Genomic DNA, 21,300 nt, shown 5'->3' with positions numbered 1-21,300 from the left:
GGCCCTGGCCGGGTATAGGTTGCAAGCATAATTTGCCTGCCATCTGGTAAGCGAGCATTTTTCTTATCACTGGTGGTGCGGTGGAGGACGAATTTAAATATTTTTGGACTATATTACAATTTTGTTATTTTCCATTCACATATATGGATTTTTTGTCATCAATTTGATTATTATTGGTGCATGTCACTTGTTTTTCTCACTGTGGAATTAAGAAGATGGACTTTTGAGTTCTAATTCGATTTATTTAAATTATTGATTGTTTTATATCATTTCTACTGGTCTTCACTGTATAATCCTAATTTTTGGGGGGTTTAGCGCTGCTTCATTTTGATTTATTTTATTGTTGTGTGTATCTCACTTTTAGCACCAGCTCTTTTTCTTGGTTATTGTATTTAGCTTCATTTATAACAGCACGGTAATTCACTTTATTTATATGAGAAACAAAGCTGTCTAAAAAATGACGTTCTTGCTCTTAAAGTGGGGGTCCACCTATCTATCATTTTTTTTTTTTTAGTTCATTCACAAACTTTTCTTCTCAGCATTACATACTCACATATTGTATGTAATATGTCCGCCTGTGTCAGATTTCGTTGGAAAGAATAACTTATATTATTTACTGCAGGCGGTTTCCATCTTCATTGTGGGCATTTGAAGCCCACAAGCATTTATTTCCTGGATGTGGTGAATGCTGTGCTCCCAGCATTCACCGCTCGTTCCCGCACATGCTCAGTGGCATCCTGGGAAGCCTGAGACTAGCTCCCAGGAGTCTGGGAGAGGCTAGAAACACGCCTACTCCCACGGGAGGAGAACCAGGAAGTGCAAAGAAGAATAGAAAAATAAAAGGTAATTACGGCAATTTAAATTTTTTTAAACGGCATGTCAGCATCTAGGCAAGGAAGAGAATACATACAGATATTGTTCAAAATTTGGGTGGAACCCCGCTTTAAGATATTTTTGAGGAAACGCGTCAAAGCTGAGTCACGCCACAGAAGTGTCCCCAGTGGAGATATTTGCCCATTTGTTTGCAAGTGTTTTTTTTCCTCATGCTTATGTAAGTGTACTTTTAATGTTTTAATAAATGTTTTTAGCTGATTCACATTATGTGGAGCATGGGTCTTCTTTTCTTTTCCTATGAGTGTTATTACATGGATGGTGATGTATGAAGTTCTTGAAGGTCCTGTATATACCACCCTGAGTTCCTCTATGTGATCCTATGTCCAGCCTGTATCCAATAGTGGTCCTTGTGGTGTACTACTGAGGTGTTTTACCTGCAAACACATGCCTAAAATGACCTCTTTAAAATTTGAGGGTCTAGTAAATTTCTTGTGAAGTATTTGTGGTGGATTTGTGGTGGAGGTTGGCTCACTCATGTGGGGTGCACAGTAATGTCCTCTGTGTGAATTGGTTAAGAAGATACACGGACTCTGTATACTGTTAATTTTTAATATATATGTTGGTGTTTCACTATTCTATTGAGAATAGTACAGTTTAGATAAACAGAATTATTTGGCACAGACCAACTTTCAAGGAATCACACATTTTTCTAATTGTATTCAAGTTGGAAAATGTGTGAATCCTGGGTGAAGGTTATGTAAATCTTGAGTGAAAAAAAATATATAAATATAACCCATTATTTTCAAAATAAATCAAAAGTAAAGTATGTGTATTCAGCCAATCAAATGTAAAGAAAATGTTTCATCTAAATAAAAAATAAACAAACAAAAAAACAAGCAGCATTTTTTTTTCTTATTTAGGTGGCAGAGTCTCTTTAAAGTGTCACTAAACCCACATCATAATAAACTATCAATAAATGCTGCATTATATGATGTTCATACTTGGCCACTATGGGATTCATTTTCTGTATTCTGGTTGATCCTGCTGCTTTCTATCTCCACTTTCTGTTTGTCCCCAATTCAGCTAGGGATTTTACAGCTGTGGTTGTAACTCTGCACATGCTCAGTTTTCAGTGAGTTTCTATGCTGGGCATTTCCTCCCTATCACATCTGAGCAGCCCATGTGACTGTAGAGTCACACGTGGGCGTATACACAGTGGTAAATGGAAGCCACTCCCTCCTCCCTCCTTCGTGCCCACTAACCAGCTAAAAACAATGGGGGCGGGATATTACATGTAGAATAATGGAGTCTTCACCTTTTTATTCTAAGACACAGGCTGGTGGGGCATGACACAGCCTGTGAATGGCAGAAAGTCGCCCACACCATGTTATTTCCACAAAATAACAAAGATTATATTTCAAATGTACAGTGGGGATGGAAAGTATTCAGACCCCCTTAAATTTTTCACTCTTTGTTATATTGCAGCCATTTGCTAAAATCATTTAAATAAATTTTTTTCCTCATTAATGTACACACAGCACCCCATATTGACAGAAAAACACAGAATTGTTGACATTTTTGCAGATTGATTAAAAAAGAAAAACTAAAATATTGCATGGTCCTGAGTATTCAGACCCTTTGCTCGGTATTTAGTAGAAGCACCCTTTTGATCTAATGCAGCCATGAGTCTTTTTGGGAAAGATGCAACAAGTTTTTCACACCTGGATTTGGGGATCCTCTGCCATTCCTTCTTGCAGATCCTCTCCAGTTCTGTCAGGTTGGATGGTAAACGTGGGTGGACAGCCATTTTTAGGTCTCTCCAGAGATTCTCAATTGGGTTTAAGTCAGGGCTCTGGCTAGGCCATTCAAGAACAGTCACGGAGTTGTTGTGAAGCCACTCCTTCGTTATTTTAGCTGTGTGCTTAGGGTCATTGTCTTGTTGGAAGGTAAACCTTCGGCCCAGTCTGAGGTCCTGAGCACTCTGGAGAAGGTTTTCGTCCAGGATATCCCTGTACTTGGCCGCATTCATCTTTCCCTCGATTGCAACAAGTCGTCCTGTCTCTGCAGCTGAAAAACACCCCCACAGCATGATGCTGCCACCACCATGCTTCACTGTTGGGACTGTATTGGGCGGGTGATGAGCAGTGCCTGGTTTTCTCCACACATACCGCTTAGAATTAAGGCCAAAAAGTTCATCAGACCAAAGAATCTTATTTCTCACCATCTTGGAGTCCTTCAGGTGTTTTTTTAGCAAACTCCATGCAGGCTTTCATGTGTCTTGCACTGAGGAGAGCTTTCCGTTGGGCAACTCTGCCATAAAGCCCTGTCTGGTGGAGGGCTGCAGTGATGGTTGACTTTCTACAACTTTCTCCCATCTCCCGACTGCATCTCTGGAGCTCAGCCACAGTGATCTTTGGATTCTTCTTTACCACTCTCATCAAGGCTCTTCTCCCCTGATAGCTCAGTTTGGCTGGACGGCCAGCTCTAGGAAGGGTTCTGGTCGTCCCAAACGTCTTCCATTTAAGGATTATGGAGGCCACTGTGCTCTTAGGAACCTTAAGTGCATCAGAATTTTTTTGTAACCTTGGCCAGATCTGTGCCTTGCCACAATTCTGTCTCTGAACTCTTCAGGCAGTTCCTTTCACCTCATGATTCTCATTTGCTCTGACATGCACTGTGAGCTGTAAGGTCTTATATAGACAGGTGTGCGGCTTTCCTAATCAAGTCCAATCAGTATAATCAAACACAGCTGGACTCAAATGAAGGTGTAGAACCATCTCAAGGATGATCAGAAGAAATGGACAGCACCTGAGTTAAATATATGAGTGTCACAGCAAAGAGTCTGAATACTTAGGACCATGTGATATTTCAGTTTTGCTTTTTTAATAAATCTGCAAAAATGTCAACAATTCTGTGTTTTTCTGTCAATATGGGGTGCTGTGTGTATATTAATGTGGAAAAAAATGAACTTAAATGATTTTAGCAAATGGCTGCAATATAACAAAGAGTGAAAAATTTAAAGGGGTGTGAATACTTTCCGTCCCCACTGTATATTTGTACGCCTATTTAAAACAAGTAATTGCTATTATTTATTTATTTTTACTCTATATTCCAAAGGCTGTTTTTTTCTATTTTTTGAACATGTGACCAGCAGCAGGACTAGAAGCTCCTCCTGCTTATGTTTCCCTACAGACAGGCTGTGAAAGATATCGGTCATGTGACAGCTGTATATTGATTAGGAAAAAGGTACAGTACTTCAATTTTTTTGTTTTCATTAAAATAAGTACAGTGCCATCATCCACATACAGAAATAGAAGGGACAATGTAATTTAAACGGTGTGCGTTTAGTATCACTTTAAGGATGGTTCATGAAGGCTACTAAAAATACACTAAAACAATACACATCATTGGCCTGTCCTTGTTGCACATTAACAGATATCATTTTTAATAACATGTTTTACATTTATCGGTATAACTATTTATTTTTCCCTGTTCATTGTCCATCTTCTATGCTGTTTTTCATGACAGTGTTATTGCTTGTCATCCCCTATGGAGCTGTAGGCGAGTTTCTCTTCAGAAAAACGCATCAGATCTATTTGTGATCTGCAGATATATGCTGAAATAAATGTTGAGTGCCACAGTAGCCTTTTGAGAACCAGTTGATGGGTCTAGGTAACTGCAAAGTAACAGCATGGAAGCTTTTCAGTAGGTGGATGCTAAAATGGGAGACCTAAGGCAAATTGCTTTTTGTGAATTAAATAGTTTTAACCTCTCTTTTCTATCAATTTTCATTTCAACAGACAGAAAAAATAAATAAAAAATGGCTGTATCTAAAATTAAAAGAAAACCTTGCTGTTACAGTCCAGCCATATTTTTACACATTCAGTAAGGGCCCGTTTATACCACTTGTGTTGCAGGGACACACATTAAATTCATGTGTTACCACAATGCATGTTAATGCACATTACATGCATTAGTGTGCTTCATTTCCGTGTACTGCAGTGCAGCACAATGCTAGTGTCTTATGCTTTGCTAAAAATGCAGACAGCGCCTATTTTATCATGCGTTGCAGCCCATTTTTAAAAATTTAGAAAGGCGTTTTATGTATAATTGTTTTCATAGTGCAAATTAAAACACAATGCAACATTAAAGCCGAACAATGAAACTACTTATCGTATAGGCAGCTGCCAATGCAACACGTCAATGCATATTAAACACATGCTCTACAGTGTACAGCCTTGTGACTTGAATGGGTCCTGAGTTTACTTAATGACCCTAGGGAGAAACACATGGTAGCAAAAACAACAGTTAGTACTGTGTTTTTTATTAAAGAGGATCTAAAGTAATCAAATAACTTTGTCTGCATGCTTCCTATGCTGCTGCCAATACAAAAAGAGCATATTGACACCCTATATATGAGAGTGGGATTCCACGAGGTCTAAAGCCAGCAGCATACTTATACATACATGCATATATATAAGAAATACAGAAAGCTCTAACAGAAATCATAAAAACTAACATACTTAACTTCTATATAAAGAGGGCTTACTTTATCAGTTACACTATCAGATATTGATTTTCACTGGACTTTTGGATGCAGATGGAATTGGGACTGACTTAATCTGACTGCACATTTAAAACGGCACAGGCCTAATACTTTTTTGGCATTCATTTTGAGCAACAGGGGACTCATGGTATACATCAATATTTGCTACTAGTAAAAACACTAATTTTAGTTGGGGAATAATCTTTCAAAACACTCCAAAATGTTTAATTTTCTTACCAGAATGCAGGTATTTTTTATATACTTTAAATATCATATAACATTGATGGACGCACCTGGGCTACCCACCACACTGCTGAGTTTGTTTTCACAAACATCGTTTCATTGAGAAAAAAAGGAGAAATAGACTTCCAGCAGAGATAATGAGTTACTCAACAGTAATTGGTTTCAAACATGCTTGGGATAAACCTAGATCTACACTCAGACAACAAAAAGTAAAACAAAAAACAAAACTTTTATATGTTTCTTTAGGGTAACAGATTGAACTACAGAGTTTTTATTCATTGTTTTTTTTTTTTTACGCCGTCAGTGGGTGTGCAAAAAAAAAAAAACACCAGTAAGTGAATCAAAAAAATGCACCTAGGGTGTGTCTCTGGTCCCTCTCAAAAAGGATGGACCTTTCCTCGACCCCCTGGGTGCAGGGCTCCTGACAGGGGTAAGGCACACTCAGGTCCACCCAGCCAAAAGGCCCGGCATACACCTCTCCTCATTATTTGCTTCCCCTCAAGGCAGGGGAAGAAGGGACTTGATGGCAACACATCCTTCCCCTAGACTTCAGGGTAGGCCCAAAACCAACACCCTCCACCCTGAAAAGGGAACACATACATAAGTGCAAGCTTACACACACATGGAGAGTAAAATCAATATGCAAAAAAAAAAAAAAAATGACCTGGTCTCAGCCACAAGGTCTAGCCCATGAGGGGAAGTTCACAAAAAGCAGTTACACACAGTGAGGTCCTAAACACATAGTGTTACTCCAGCACAGCTGGGGCACTACACCACAGGCTGCTCTCCCTTCCCAGCCCCTGACCAGACCAGGTAACACCACTCAATTCATAAGGCGCTGGGCCCCTCGGAACCTTTGAATCCAGAAAAATACTTTAGACCCACACCTTTTGCCATTGGAAAGATCTCTCAGGACCCTCTTTATACCAGTAGGGACACTATACAGCAGCCATTCCTTCCATTCCTGCTGGTAATAAGGCCAGAACATACCTCCCAACTGTCACACTTGACAACGAGGAACACTTAAGGGGGGGGGCATGCAAAGTAAAATATGGGTGTGGTGAAACTGAGGCCATGCCACAAATGTGTGCAGTGAACCTGGTTGCACCATGGTGGTGTGGATTTTTAAGGGGTAAAACTTAACTCCTTCCCACTATCCATTCACCCTTACTGCAAATTGCTCTTCAGAGGATGACGCCAGTGTATATGACCACCTACTTCCTGTGAAAGGCCAAAAGTGAGAGTTCCAGGGTTAGGACAAGCCATAGAACACTTATGGGGGGATTACCTTGGTCAGCTCTGTGAGTGTAGGAAGTGGGGCTGGGGGGCATCAATCCACTCCCAGGTGGACAGCTCCCTGCCCCTCCCCACTGTCACTCAGGGAAGCGATAGGTACAGGCTGAGAAGATTGTTCTGGGGTGCCACTGCAGCCATAGGCAGCTGACAAATGGAGAGGCGGGCAGAGAGAAGGTACAGGGGGGACTGGGGGGGAGGAGGAGGGAGCGGGAGCAGCCAAGGGGAATACATTGTGTATGTGATACCACACACTGTGATCCCGTCTCTGTATTGCAGCTGACATCTCCTCGATGGCTGCCTGTCACATTAATTTACTGTGATAGGCAGCTGATGGAGAGATCTTGGCTGCAATACAGAGACTGGATTGTGATGTCTGGTACCTCATACAACCCACACAACCAGTGGCCATTCTAGCACATGCTCGCTGGACAAGTCACTGGAACAAAGTGCCAGAACTGGGCTCTGCTCTGGGACTCAGCCATGATTTGCCGGGACTTACATCAAATCCCAGGGCAGTCCCAGCGAATCTGGGAGGGTTGTGAGGTATGCCAGAATGACGGGGAGCATTCCTACTGGACACTGATGAGAACAGATAGTACACTTGATCTTAGCCAAAAGGCAGAGAAGCTTTTATTGTTTTCATTTTACTTTTGGACATGAATGCCATTTAATGGCTTATCTATTAGTTTTACTGTGCATTACTATTATCATTATGGCTCTTATAAGTGGTATTCTGTTTACTCACGTTAGCATGTTTTTCTAAGCAGTTTAAAACGTGTAAACCTAAAGTGTTCACTTGTAGTGCTTGAGCTTTTGATGGAGCTAAATGCTACTCATGGAGTCCATAAATCTAAGCAGGTGTTCCAGCACTGGTAAATACTGTAGATTGATTATTCTAGGCAAGTCTCTCATATCCCTTTCATGCCCAATTCGCTGCTTCATACTCTTCTATGTGTTTTTACATTCAGCTTAAATAAATTGTTCAACTGCTGCTTGGAGAGTGTATGGAGAAGGCAGACTTGCAATAAAAATGTTAAAAGTAAGCTACAAATTTGTATTTGAAGCTATTTATCTGTGTCTGCTTTTTATTTCAAAATTCACAGTTTGGCTGCCATTCCTGACTGATGATGCTTTGTAAATGCTTCTTTATAGACTTAGCTTTTGAATAGGCAAGGTACTTAGAGGAGAACACTAGGCAAATCACATAATCCATGTATAAATATACAGTTAGGACTTTTTCTTCCTGACAGTTTTGTAGTGATTTTTCTTTTTTTCTGCTTCTGTAGAAATTGATATTGTTCTTTGCTTCTGGAGAAGTGTAGTAGCACAAAGATTTTTTTTTTTCAAATGCTATTAGGGAGGGTTGGGGATGGGGGAACTTTTATATTGCCTCTGATTACTAGTGGTTGGGAAAATGCCAATGCTTGCGGGGAAACTTACTTACTTTGGGGTGTTTTTTACCCCTACACTTTATGCTGAGTTGTATGTTTTATAGTTCTGGTTGGCTCTGTACTTTATACACAGTGTTGCATGCTACATAGACTGTATTCTATATGCTACAGTGACTATAAAAGTCTACACCCCCCTGCTAAAATGTCAGGTTTCTGTGATGTAAAAAAAAAATGAGACAAAGATAAATCATTTCAGAACTTTTTCCACCTTTTAATGTGACCTATAAGCTGTACAACCCAAGTGAAAAAAACAAACTGAAATCTTTTAGGGGGGGGTAAAAATAAAATAATGTGGTTGCATAAGTGTGCACACAGTCTTATAACTAGGGATGTAGCTGTGTTCAGAATAAAGCAATCACATTCAAACTCATGTTAAATAGGAGTCAGTACACACCTGCCATCATTTAATGTGCCTCTGAATAATCCCAAATAAAGTTTAGCTGTTCTAGTAGGTCTTTTATTTTCTTAGTCCCATCCTACAGCAAAAGCCATGGTCTGCAGAGAGCTTCCAAAGTATCAGAGGGATCTCATTGTTAAAAGGTATCAGTCGGGAGAAGGGTACAAAATAATTTCCAAGGCATTAGATATACCATGGACACAGTGAAGACAGTCAGTCATCATCAAGTGGAGACAACATGACATTACCAAGAACTGGACGTCCCTCCAAAATTGATGAAAAGACAAGAAGAAAACTGGTCAGGGAGGCTGCCAAGAGGCCTACAGCAATATTAAATGAGCTGCAGGAATATCTTGCAAGTACTGGCTGTGTGGTACATGTGACAACAATCTCCTGTATTCTTCATATGTCTGGGCTATGGGGTATAGTGGCAAGATGGAAGCCTTCTTTTCTTATGAAGAAAAACATCCAAGCCTGGCTAAATTTTGGAAAAACACATCTGAAGTCTCCCAAAAGCATGTGGGAAAATGTGTTCTGGTCTGATGAAATCAAGGTTGAACTTTTTGACCATATTTCCAGAAGATATGTTTGGCGCAAAAACAACACTGCACATCACTAAAAGAACACCATACCCACAGTGAAGCATGGTGGTGGCAGCATCATGCTTTGGAGATGTTTTTCTTCAGATGGAACAGGGGCCTTATTCGAGGTAGAGGGAACTATGAACAGTTCCAAATGCCAGTCAATATTGACACAAAACCTTCAATATGGACACAAAACCTTCAGGCTTCTGCTAGAAAGCTGAACGTGAAGAGGAAGATCATCTTTCAGCATGACAACGACCCAAAGCATACATCCAGATCAACAAAGGATTGGCTTTGCCAAAGGGAGATTAAAGTTTTGGAATCGACCAGCCAGAGCCCAGACCTGAATCCGATTGAAAATCTGTGGATCTGAAGTGGGCTGTGCACAGGAGATACCCTCGCAATCTGACAGATTTTGAGGGTTTTTGCAAAGAAGAGTGGGCAAATATTGCCAAGTCAAGATGTGTCATGCTGATAGACTCATACCCAAAAAGACTGAGTGCTGTAATAAAATCAAAAGGTGCTTCAACAAAATATTAGTTTAAGGGTGCTCCCTCTTATGCAACCATATTATTTTATTTTTATTTCTCTCCACATAAAAAGATTTCAGTTTGTTGTTCTACTGAGTTGTACAGTTTATAGGTCACATTAAAGGGGGAAAAAGTTCTGAAATAATTTATCTTTGTCTGATTTTTTTACATCACAGAAATCTGACATTTCTACAGGGGTGTGTAGACTTTTTATATCCACTGTATGTGTATATTACATAGTCCTGACCCTTAAACTCCATATGCTGTGTTGTATGTTACATAGTCCTGATACCTGCAGTTCTTCTGCCAGCTATCTTGGGACCATTTAAGAGCATTGATGCACGTAACGACAATCCTAGTTAACCTGCGTGCAGTAAAGGTACAGTATACAGTAGGTACGGTATAGTCTCAGCACAGGTGCAAGGTAGATGGGGTAAAGGTTCGGTATAGAGTTAGTATAGGTGCAATCTAGGTTACAGTATAGAGTACAGAATAGAATGCAGTATGGATTGGGTACACTTGATGTCCTGCTCTCAGTGGCTTAGTCCCTGCTTGCAGTATCAGTATTGGGCAGATAGCCCTCTCTCCAGTCCCCAGGAGGCTTGGTGACCTCTCGCTGTAAGAGGGAAGCCCTCTCAGTTTCTCCCCGAGTGACCCTGGTGTCCTCACTTCCAGTCTCTGGCTTGGATCTCAGCTAGTATGGTTTCCTGCTGGCAGGCGAATATTCAGCCAGAGGTGCTCTTTCTGATGCCCTCAGTGCCAAGAGGAAGAACTTTCCAAGGCCGTTTAATAAAAATAATCTCTCCAGTCCTCCTACTGCACAGTGCCTATTGAGATCTGTAGTGTGACCAATATAGTGTAGCCTTTATATGGCTGCTGTATTAAACTACAAATTCCAGGGTTCTCAGCCTTCTGCATAGAAGTCTATTTCTTGGCTTTAGCTATCCTACTGGCTGTTGAGGAAAATGGTGCAACATAACATCAGTATTTTAGTAGAAAGAGAGAAGAATAAAGGGCAATCTTTCCATCTCCATATTGCTGTGGCCCAGCACCTGGCTACACTATGTTTTATATTACATATTCTGACTCCTCCTCTATATACATTATATTGTACTTTACATACTGTAACCCTGACCTCTGCACGTTATGTTCTGTACTATACATTACATATTGCTGACAACTACACTTAATACTCTATGTTCTATTGTGCATAGCTCTGACCAAAGTGTTTGTCACAACATTTGATGGCTGCTAAGTATGTTGTAGTTTCCCACAGTTTTAATGACTTGATCAGACAACATATTAGCTCTATGTTCATATACTGTATAGAGAAAGCGTATGTAATGGAATTTTGGAAAAACTTTTTTTGTGCATGAATTTATGTATTTTTGTGAGACTGTCGCTTGTGGTACAATAACGAAACCCTTTTTTTTTTTTTTAGTTGGGAACATGGACTGTATCATATGTGTGCAGTATATACAGAGGGTAGGCTCTAACCCTTAGGAACAATCTTTTAAGCCACTTCCAGTATTTAGTGTAGTATATTTACACCCATTTTTGGACACACTGGGTTCATACAAATGGATGACTTATAATTTATGACAATAACAAATAGGTATCTGGTGTGTAATACCTCCATCCCATTACAGTTAAATATATTTGGCAAACCTAAGTATTTAGACCCTTTTGTATTGTTTTTAAAAAGATGGTATAAACCACAGTTCAACTGTGACTGCCTTGAAAGTACCATATACAAAAAACTTTCAGCATTTATTTGTTAGTGCACTCTCCACACAGGTGTCATCCACCTTAAATGAAATAACAACTTACTAGAAGGTTAGACCTCAAGGGACTCGAACAAGGGTCATTTTGCACTTTGGTAAGTCTGAAGATTTCCCACTGATATCTGTTTTATAGTTTGGTGGTTTGGGATAGAATGTCAGTATGTTGCAGCGCTGCACTGGTAAAAACAGGGCTTTTTTTCTCAAACAATAGGTGCTGGAACTCAACCACGATCCCCCCCAAAATCCCTCCCCCCACACACACACCCTCCAAATCACACCAAATATTTGGTGTGGTCATATTTCACAAACTGTAGAAGGGTCTTAAAGGGGCATTAAATTCAGGATTGCATTACATACAGAGTGTGGAGTTCATGGGGGTTACACACAGAGTGCAGAGCCATCACTTTTAAACACAGAAACCAGACTTCTGTGTTTACAAGCGATTGTGGTGAGCAGGCACCAAAGGGTCTGAGCCAGAGGTGGTGGAACTGAGTTCCACCAAGTTCCCCCTGGAAAAAAGCCCTGGGTAAGTATAATTGTAAAAGCCTTGTGATTAACATCCACCTACAACTACCATTGTGGGTGGATTCTCTTGTTAAAGGATAAGTTCACTTTTCCCAAAAAATAAAAATAAAAGCGCATTTTTTGCAGATAGAAAAATATATACTTATATTTTTTTGTTAGGGACCTGTAAGGCATTGCGCTCACGATCAGAAGATCGTGCAGACTGTCTGTGTAGCTGTCCGCCCAAACTGCCGATACATGCAGACAGTTACATGCTGACAGGAAGCCCGATGAACAGTGTGTTCTGGTAGTTCATTTAGATCTACAACCCGACAGCTGCATAGGCTGTTGGGACATGTAGTTTTCCCATTCACAGAACACTGTGAATGGATGACGCGGCCAGGCGGTCCTGTGAAAACAGGGACCTGAGGGGGGTGTGGGGGCGGTGCATTTATAACATGTTACACCCTGAAAATGGGTGTAACATGTTACAAAAGGGGAATGCTTTAATAATTTACAAAATACGACTGAATAAAAAATGGCCAGATTGTTTACTCCCAATAAAACATATATATACACACACATATACTGTACATATACACACACACACAAGATTTTTCCCTAAAGATTTTTTTCATCCTTGCCTTCTTAATATCCTTTTTCACTTCTTAGATGAAGACGTAGTCAGGGTTAACCATTTGTCTTTGGAAAACTTTTGCCACTTTTAATTCAGTAAAAAGCTCCAGTCATTTCTCATATTTATCTGTAAATTGCATTGAATCTTGTTGGCATCACATTACGTGCCAGTGATTTATTCCCCTTCTAATAATTTATCTGCTTATGCAAGACATGCTCCATTTTTATAGCAGTGATTGAATTAATACTCCTCTGTAGGAGACATAAAAGAATACTATTCGAGGTGAGAATATAGTTATCAGGATTGCGTATTCTTGGCTATGGCTGGCTATCACATATTACCAAGCAAGAATTATATTGCTTTTACGTGGGAGTTTTTCTTTTTTTTGTTCTTTTTTGCATATCTTACTTGCCACAAAAATGACATAAAGTGCTGAAAAGCTTTACAAAATAAAGTTTAAAAATGTATTGCTAGGGCAGATATAGGACAGAATGCCAAACCATGCCTCAAATTAAAAAATAATTTGCGAAAAACTGTGCTACTAATATAGATGCTTGTTTTTAAGAGCAAAAAAGTCACAATTGAAGTTACAGTAGATACACAGACAGCAATAGAAATCTGATAGAGGTTCTAACCATTCAGAGCAAAAACTCGTAGTGGTTTATTTACTAAAGATAAATAGTCTGTGCAATGCAAGTGAAGTTGCTGTAGATCTGAGGGGAACATGGAAAGCAAATAAAAAAAAAAACAGTATTTTTGCTTGCACATGATTGGACGATAGAGAGTAGCAGAGCTTTCCCACATTTCAGAGCTTCCCCTCAGATCTAGCACAACTGCACTTGCAGTGCACAGTATTTTTGCCTTTAGAAAATCAACCTCAAAGTATTGTGTATATATAAAAACAATGTAGTTTTTTTAAATAAAATAAATTGATGCACTCACAAACTCAGTAGAACAGGAGGGCATGTAAACCATAAATGTAGTGGCACCTGGACCACTCAGTTCGTGTGAACGCATAGACACTCCAGGGAAAGCCTAGCAAAGCTGTTGGTAAGACTGCACTGCAACATACTGGACAGACACTGGCTTCATGCAGTAGCCTACCAGAATGACATCATCAAAATTATGTGTTTCTGGAAGGATTCCCTTTTTTATCAGCTTATTCTAAGAGTACCAGAGACCATATTTAAAGCTGGCTGTGCTGTATCATTCAGGAAGATAGCCCAAAAACATACAGTTTTATGGCAGACATAATAATGGAGAGCAGGCATGCTTTAATCTCATGAGAGCAAAGCAGAGACAACACAACAGCGTTGAGCCTCCATGGGATTATAAAGCGGACCTTAATTAGAGTGGTGTAATCAAAAAAGCGATTCAATAAAAAACGTTAGCAAATTGGACCATGGTTATTGGTACACACATGTATGATAACAAAACATCCAGGGTCAAACAAACTAACGGAACTATAGGCAAAACTTTTTTTACATTTTGGATAGAGCAAGGAAGGGCTATAACCCCTGTTCTATTTGGAAGATTTGTCAACAGCCAAACAAGAAGTGAGAGGAAATTACTGGGGATTCCTTGGGCATCCCTCAGGTCAATAGAACTAGTGTCCCCATTGGAAGATTTCTCCTCTGTTACTTTTCTGGGGACGACCCAAAATTTGGGATTTTCTTTCAATGACAAAGGTAAACAAGACGAATGGAGAGGGTGGATCATCTTAATGGAGGCACACACAGCAAAAACAATGACAGATGTTCTAATCCGTCTCCACTCTATCCAAATACAGTGAATACAGTGGTGATTGTAATCACTATGCCGGTATTATTCCAAATGTCTATATTGCCCCAGCCTACCTCCATCAGGCCAGTTGTCATCTGCCCAGCTCAAAAGACAGCATTCCACATAGCAAGTTTTGTATGTTAAGACATAATTATTTCACTTTGAAAGATTGACGTTCCTAGAAAAAGTATATGCATTAAATTCCATCCAATTAGCTCTGGAAATTGTTTTACACCAGTATCTGAAGAGTGATCCTATACCATCTACCAATGAGAGGTGAGTGAACAATGAAGGCCTACTGTTCATCACACAATTTATTGATCAAGAGTATTATAAAAAAAACACTGTCCGAGTTAAAAAAAAAAAAAAAAAAAGAGATCTTAACTGGTTCCCGACCAGCTGCTGCAGTTGTACTGCAGCAGGTTGGCTCTCCTGCGCAAATTTCCAGTCATTGTACGTCGGTGCATACACGGCGATCTGTGGGCACGCATGCATGCCCAATCGCTAATGGGGGAGCCAATCAGCGGGTCCAGCAGGCTCGATGTCCGGCCACCCATGATCGATCCACAGAGAGACAGAACGGGGATCTGCCAGTGTAAACAAAGCAGATCCCCGTTCTGTCAGGGAAGTAAAGTGAGATTGTTTGTTCCTAGTAATTAGGAACAGCGATCTTTCTTCGCCCTGTCAGTCCACTCCTCCCACAGTTAGAAAGCACCTCCCTAGGGAACATTTAACCCTTTGATCACCCCTGTTATTAACTTCCCTGCCAGTGTCATTTATACAGTAATCAGTACATTTTTATAGCATTGATTGCTGTATAAATGTCCCTGGTCCTAAAAAAGTGTCCAATCTATCCGCCGCAATGTCGCAATACCACTACAAATTGCAGATCACCACCATTACTAGTAAAAAAAAAATAATAAAAATGCAATAATTCTATCCCCTATTTTGTAGACGTGATAACTTTTGCGCAAACCAATCAATATACGCTAATTGAGATTTTTTTTTACCAAAAATATGTAGAAGAATACATATTGGCCTAAACTTTGGAAGACATTTTTTCTTTTTTTACATTTTTTTTTAATATTTTTTATAGCAAAAAGTAAAAAATATTGTTTTTTTTTTCAAAATTGTCGCTTTTTTTGTTTATAACACAAAAAATAAAAAACACAAAGGTGATCAAATACCACCAAAAGAAAGCTCTATTTGTGGGAAAAAAAGGACAATTTCATTTGGGTACAATGTTGCATGACCACGCAATTGTCAGTTAAAGCGACACAGTACCATATCGCAAAGAATGGCCTTGTCACGAAGTGGGTAAATCCTTCCTGGTGCTGAAGTGATTAACCACCTCAATACAGTGCATTTTCGCCCCCTTCCTGCCCAAGCCATTTTTCAGCTTTCAGCGCTGTCACATTTTGAATGACAATTGCGCAGTCATACAACACTGTACCCAAATAAAATTGTTATCATTTTTTCCCCACAAATAGAGCTTTCTTTTAGTGGTATTTGATCACCTCTGCGTTTTTTATTTTTTGCGCTATAAACAAAAAAAGAGTGACAAGTTTACAAAAAAAACAATAATTTTTACCTTTTGCGATAATAAATATCCAATTTTTTTTTATTTAAAACAAATTTTTTCTCAGTTTAGGCCGATATGTATTCTTATACATATTTTTGGTAAAAAAAAAATCGCAATAAGCGTATATAGATTGGTTTGCGCAAAAGTTATAGCGTCTACAAAATAGGGGATAGATTTATAACATTTTTATTTTTTATATTTTTTTTACTAGTAATGGCGGCGATCTGCGATTTTTATTGTGACTGCGATATTGCGGCGGACATATCGGACACTTTTGACACATATTTGGGACCATTCACTTTTATACAGCGATCCGTGCTATAAAAATGCATTGATTACTGTATAAATGTGACAGGCAGGGAAGGGGTTAACACTAGGTGGTGCTCGAGGGGTTAACTGTGTTGCTAGGGAGTGATTCTAACTGTAGGGGGTGGGGACTCACTAGGGGAGGAGACCGATCGGTGTTTCTCTGTACTGGGAACATACCATCGGTCTCCTCTCCTCTGACAGGACCGTGGATCTGTGTGTTTACACACACAGATCCACGGCCCTGCTGTGTTACCGGTAATCGCGGGTGCCCGGCGGACATCGCAGCCGCCGGGCACGCGCACCGGGTGCCCGGTGACACGGTGGGCGCATGCGATCGCCATCGTCGGCGAGCGCGCGCCCCCTAGTGGGCTGGGAAAGTGAGGCCGTCATATGACGCCCGCCCGCCATGAGAGCTGCGCCACCTGGCCGTCAATTGACGTCCAGGGGTCAGCAAGCAGTTAAACTGGCCTCCATGTGATAGACTCACCCGGGACAGAGGCTTTTGGAGGAGACTGGATGCTAGCCTCTTGCCTACCAACTATTTGCCCTGGCATTTGAGGGAGCTTCAAGCATTTAGGAAGATGTTCTGTTATGCAATGCAAAAGTACATTATTAAAAAGGCCATGATGGTCTCTGCCAGTGTGGGACTTATAGCAGATGCTGATGTCAACAGCAAGCCACCTGTCTGGGGGCCCCTGCCATAATGTGTTTATTATAAGTAGGTCTGCTATTGTCTGAAGGAGTTCTGTGTTTATACTTATGATAATGTGTATTGTGCTGTGTGAGCTTGGAGTCAGCAAGTCTGACCTGCAATGTGACATCTGAGTTTAAACAACTGTTCAAATAAACAGTTCTTGATCTGGTTCACTCCAAAACTGGTGTTGTCTAGTTCTTGGGGAAACCTGTGCTCCAGAGCATTGGGAAGCAGCTTCTTGGCAGAGATACCCAGTCAGAGTGTCCGGATTCCAGTACACTCCACACTCTCAGTTAATCCAAAAGTAGTATTCTGCAGTGCTAGAAATATAAAGAACATATAAGCCCCTAGTAAAGTGCTAAAACCAAGCATCAGGCTGGGTTTACACCACTGCGAATTGGATGCGGGTTCCCCGTATCCAATTCACAATAGCAGGAGATTTTGACCGGCTCTCTATGGAGTCGGTTCACATATCTCCACTGCGGCTTCGGTGTAAATTTGCACAGGGGGCCTGTGCGTCTTTTGGTCCATTTCGGGTCCATATTAAGCCAAAAATTCAGACTGAAATCGAACCTGAAACAGTGAACCAGGACGCACTGGACCCCTGCTGAAAGCCGCATGCAGCGATGGTGTGAACCCAACCTTAAGCTGGTTGAGAACATACTGCGAGTGTTATCCATGACCGACATGTTCCATTGTAAAAAATGTACATTCTTGACATGCCAACACATTGCTCATGGTTTAAAATCTTTCTGTGACTTTAAGGACTGCATTTACACCATTAAAGAGTTTCTTACCTGCTTTTCGACGCACATTGTCAATGTAGCCTATGTTATGTAGGCAAAACCATAAGATAATTTCAGACCAGAGTCGGTGAACACAGAAGCATCAAGCAAGGCTCTCCCAAATATAGCGTTGCCAGACATTTTCTTGCTCATCATAACAAGGACCCTACATCATTGCAGGCCTTTGCCCTTCAGTCCATTCCTCCTCCATACCCGAAGGGGGACAATGCGTAGGAAAAATTCTAGATTAAATTGGATGTACATGCCATCTTTATAATCTGTTCTACATCTATCCAGTTCCGTCACTGTATGGGGCAATCCAGGATCTACACTTTTTTTTATTTTTTTTCTCTTCCACTGGGTCAGCTCTAGTGATGCTGTAGGGATCTCCTCAGTTCATAATGTCTACTTCAGTTCCCCCCTCAATACAGTTCATCATATACCTAGGTCATGTGTATGGCACAACTAGCTACTTACATTCATCAGCCAATCCTGCCAGTCTGAGTTGTTCAACATGTGCATTTCTCAGTATTATATAGGTATATCATAGAAACTCAAATCTTCTATGCAATAAATATAGCCATCGTATATCATCTGTTAATTGCTTCAAGGGAGCGATCATCCACAGTCCATTATTAAGTTATTAATCACTATTATCATTATTTATATATAGATTTATCAATTTAAACATCTAGTTTGTACTTTAGTATTACTTTTATTGTTTTTTAATATGATTGTTTTATTAACAATCTCTTTTCATTTATCATCCCTATATTGCCTTTTTGGATCTGAAGCCTCTCTCTTATTAAAAATAATTGTTATTAAATATAATATTCAACATTTATTATTTATTAGTCTATTATTTATTTTTTACATTTGATGTACTTATTATGTATCTTGCCACTACCAGTTTTTTTCTAAGCTGGGGCTACATAGACATTTTGAGTAATACAAGCACAGTGATTACCATCATTGAAAAACATGTACTGTTGTATAATAACTGTTAAAAGCCAAAAGAGAAAGACAGAATAGAGTTGTTCTGTACAGGAGATGAGAAATAAGTTAGGCAGCACTGTTCTGCACAGTGCTGTTATGTTTTTTACTTTACAGTTAATAAAATAAGCCAACCATTGTAGTTTAACCTTTTCCCATCCGACCAGTGTATTTAGATGTTTAGCCAGGTGGGTGCTCTCTAGTTCCAGAAGGACATACCCATATGTCCCATTGCTTGCGCGCCCCAATCTGGTGGACACAGCAGATCGCAGCTTTGCACTGTGATTGGCCCAAGTACAATGTGATCACTCTGATCATTCATAGCGATCACATGTTCACTGGCAAACAACTGTCATGAATGACTTGTCACAGTGATCACATAGTACTGTACAGGGCCAATCACAGCGGCCTATATATGCATTTGTCCCTTAATAAATGGGCAAAAAATGGACAAATAAGATTTTTGTAGTTAACTTAAAATATTTTTCCTATAATCCATTTGAGGGACACAAGTCCCACTCCACTGTGTCTTGGCTGCATGTACTGGTAGCTTGCAAAACTGAGGCATGATAGTTATGGATAGAATTATACTGGCCTAGCCTTCAATGGTTTTTCTATTTGCCAGGTTCCACCTCCTGAATGCAGCTGCAAAAAACAGATATGTCTGATTTACCATCTTCATTTGTCTCTCAATTGGCTACAAGAAAAAGATTTTACTATAAGTAAAATAATCCTATTTTTATGTCTTGGAGGTGGGCAGGTCCCATTATATATAAAAAATGGAAAACAACCAACACAAATTGAGAACCCAGCCCAGCCATGTAAAAATGCTTGGTGTGAGTCAAACATGGCCTATCTTTAGTGCAGGTTAAAATTTGCTGCAGCCTTGCAGGTAAACTACAAAGCCATGACAAACTGGTATTTGGTACCAGCCAGAATTTCAAAATATGTTCCCCACTATCCACCCACCTGTTTCTGCAGCTGTGGACATTTAGGCACATACCACCACATATGATGGTCCGGTCCCATAGTTTCATCCTTATGGGAGGACATTCTTCAGATCCTCTCGACTAGGCATGAGCCGAACACAACTTGTGAACAGGCAAAAAATTTGTGCGAACACCGTTAAAGTCAATGGGACATGAACATGAAAAATCAAAAATGCTAATTTTAAAGGCTTATATGCAAGTTATTGTCATAAAAAGTGTTTGGGACCCGGGTAATGGGGACAAAGGCCTCATCCCCACAACCATTGCCCGGTGGTTGTGGTGGTCTGCGGGCGGGGGGCTTATCGGAATCTGGAAGCCCCCTTTAACAAGGGGCCGTTTTTTCAGTGATTGGGATCCAGCAATACAGTACAGCCTTGAGCAGTTTTAAATGGCATTTTTTGCTTTACAAATGTAATTTTGCTGCTCTCATTCATAAAACTATGCACGGCTCCGTGTAAGCAGCCTTAAATAGTGTGGGGCGTGGACTCAGCCCCCTGAGCCATGATTGGCCAAAGGGACCCTGCCTTTGGCCAATCATTGCTCTCACAGCAGAGCGTGCTGTGATTGGCCAAAGCATGCAGGTCAGGTGCATGCTTTGGCCAATCAGCAGCCTTCAATGCACAGCGATCTCGCAGTGCATTGACGGTCTTGCTGTTCATTATGGCGTGTTCCATGGGCGCTCGAATTTCCCGTGAGCACTCCATAATGTTCAGTATTCGGCAAACACCTGATGTTGGAGTTGAACTTACGTTCGACTTGAACATCGGGCTCATCCCTACACTCGACTTTGTTTATGCAGCCAGTAGCCCTTGACACACTAGTGGCTCTTTTAAACTGAAAGCCTGACTACCTTACCAAAACTCAGTTTACTTTCTTATTTTAAATAACTACGGCTACTAAGCAGACCATAGCACGCTCCTCCCCAACTGAATCTTGATTATTAGAGATAGAGTAGTGAAATATACTAGAATCGGGCAGTCTTGGGTTGACCATTATCTCCCCCCAAATGTTGACTCTACCCTTCTACTACCATGTGGACGTCTCTCTGTTTTCTGCCTCCCGGACGTTTACATCCTGCTACTGCCCATGAAGCCTCCGGAATCCCCACCTTACTCTCTCTGATTCCCCCCAGTGCCCCTACCCCTTACTACTCTTCTCTATTCTCTCTTCTTTTCTTATGTTCCTGATGTCGATGCGTGCTCGAGCTTTTCACATATAGACTCTGTTCTTGGTTGCTTAGGTCGGTCATGAATGTTACTGTGTTTAGGTTTGTTCATAATAACTGTCAAAATAACTTATTTACATTAGTACTAGAATGTGATCCCTGTTATTTCATTTTTTTTTGTTTTGTTGCATGAAC

General features: G+C 40.4%; 1 protein-coding gene and 1 pseudogene across 1 annotated transcript in view; one reads left to right on the top strand and one right to left on the bottom strand.

The window, feature by feature from the left end:
- The window catches only part of IL1RAPL2 (interleukin 1 receptor accessory protein like 2), a 1,633,909-nt gene that overhangs the window by 339,553 nt on the left and 1,273,056 nt on the right, over positions 1-21,300 (top strand). The gene's annotated exons all lie outside the window — the stretch shown is intronic.
- Positions 7,450-7,550, bottom strand: LOC141109088 (U2 spliceosomal RNA; annotated as a pseudogene).

This window comes from Aquarana catesbeiana, linkage group LG09, assembly GCF_042186555.1.
Source record: "Aquarana catesbeiana isolate 2022-GZ linkage group LG09, ASM4218655v1, whole genome shotgun sequence".
Classification (NCBI taxonomy): domain Eukaryota; kingdom Metazoa; phylum Chordata; class Amphibia; order Anura; family Ranidae; genus Aquarana; species Aquarana catesbeiana.
This window is presented reverse-complemented; position numbering and strand designations above follow the sequence as displayed.